The sequence below is a fragment of the Nanorana parkeri genome, unplaced genomic scaffold (assembly GCF_000935625.1).
Source record: "Nanorana parkeri isolate BGI_ZX_2015 unplaced genomic scaffold, ASM93562v1 scaffold188, whole genome shotgun sequence".
NCBI classification, from domain to species: Eukaryota; Metazoa; Chordata; class Amphibia; order Anura; family Dicroglossidae; genus Nanorana; species Nanorana parkeri.
Window position 1 is genome coordinate 477,195 of NW_017306456.1, and position 1,313 is coordinate 478,507.

Sequence of the window (1,313 nt, forward strand, 5' to 3'; positions counted from 1 at the left end):
GGTTACATAAGAAAATAAAAATTGTACACAAATTATACATAATAATTATAATACAGAATGGGCACCCTGGATCCCTACGGTTGACCTGGGAGAACTACAAGTCCAAGCGGGTCTATTCACAAGTGGAGTCCCTCGACTGCCCACAGGTACCGAGTTGACCAATCCCTGCCCAGGCACACAGGCTTATATATATACACTGAGTGGTCGGATTATTATGACCACCCCATCAGTACTTCGTTGGGCCGCCTCGTGACTCCACGAGATGATGAAAGGTGATGCGAGGAATCTGACACGTCACTGTTACCCTTCTGTTGTCTTGTACCAGTCTTGCCCCTCCCCCGTTCTGCCCTAACATTGACTAGTCGCTGACGGCCACAATTCGCACGTTCAGACCCAGATTTTCGGCTGACAGTCCGGTCTTTAAACACTTTAACAACAGCTGCTCTTCAACATTTAATGAATTCTGCTGTTTTGCTGATACTCGCTCCATGCCTCCGAGCGCCAACAATCATCCCACGTTCAAAGGTTGTTACATCGCGTTGTTTCCCCGTATCTTCAGAAACAAATCACTTCTACTGTCGTGGTAACCAACCTGCTTCCCTATTTATAATGGTCCGGCCCTCTAGCAACTTCAGCGCCAAATTATAGCTAATCTGCCTACAAACGCCAGGTGGTCATAATAATCTGGCCACTCAGTGTATATATATATGTGATTTTTTTTCTATGGTATGTGTAATATTTCATACAACGCCACTGCACATGGTGTGCACAATATGTGATTGGCATTGCTGGACATCAATAAAATCGATCGGTGAGGACACTTGTCACTCATCATAAAGCATAATGGACTGAGCGTATTATGGAACTTTATGTACAGATGTATCACACAGTCCACCGTCCTGTCATCTCAAGGGAACATTCTCTGATGAATCGAATTGGTATGACTTAATTAAAGATGAAATGATATGATGTGTGCAACTTAGCAGGGTTGGGTTGAGTTGGGTAGGCTGACTGCCATGTATTCACCATCACATTTCTCTATACAAAGAGAGAGGGGTGTATGGTGTGGTGCCAACAGCCCCATCGAGGTGAACCATTGACCAAGATTAGCATGGGTGAAATCACCCGTTGACCTTTGGCTGCCCTTTACTCTTGATGAGAGATCCATCTGTGAATTCTGAGAACTATACAATCAGATTGAATGATGGTGGAGCCAGGCTCTGACCACAAGGGCAAGACCTACAACCTATGCCACTAAGGTACCTCACTGTTTATGGGGGGGGGGGGGCACTTTGGATTTTTACCCTTGGGTG

At 45.4% G+C, this 1,313-nt stretch overlaps 1 protein-coding gene across 1 annotated transcript in view; it reads right to left on the bottom strand.

Moving 5' to 3' along the window:
• The window catches only part of OXTR (oxytocin receptor), a 38,574-nt gene that overhangs the window by 36,158 nt on the left and 1,103 nt on the right, over positions 1-1,313 (bottom strand). The gene's annotated exons all lie outside the window — the stretch shown is intronic.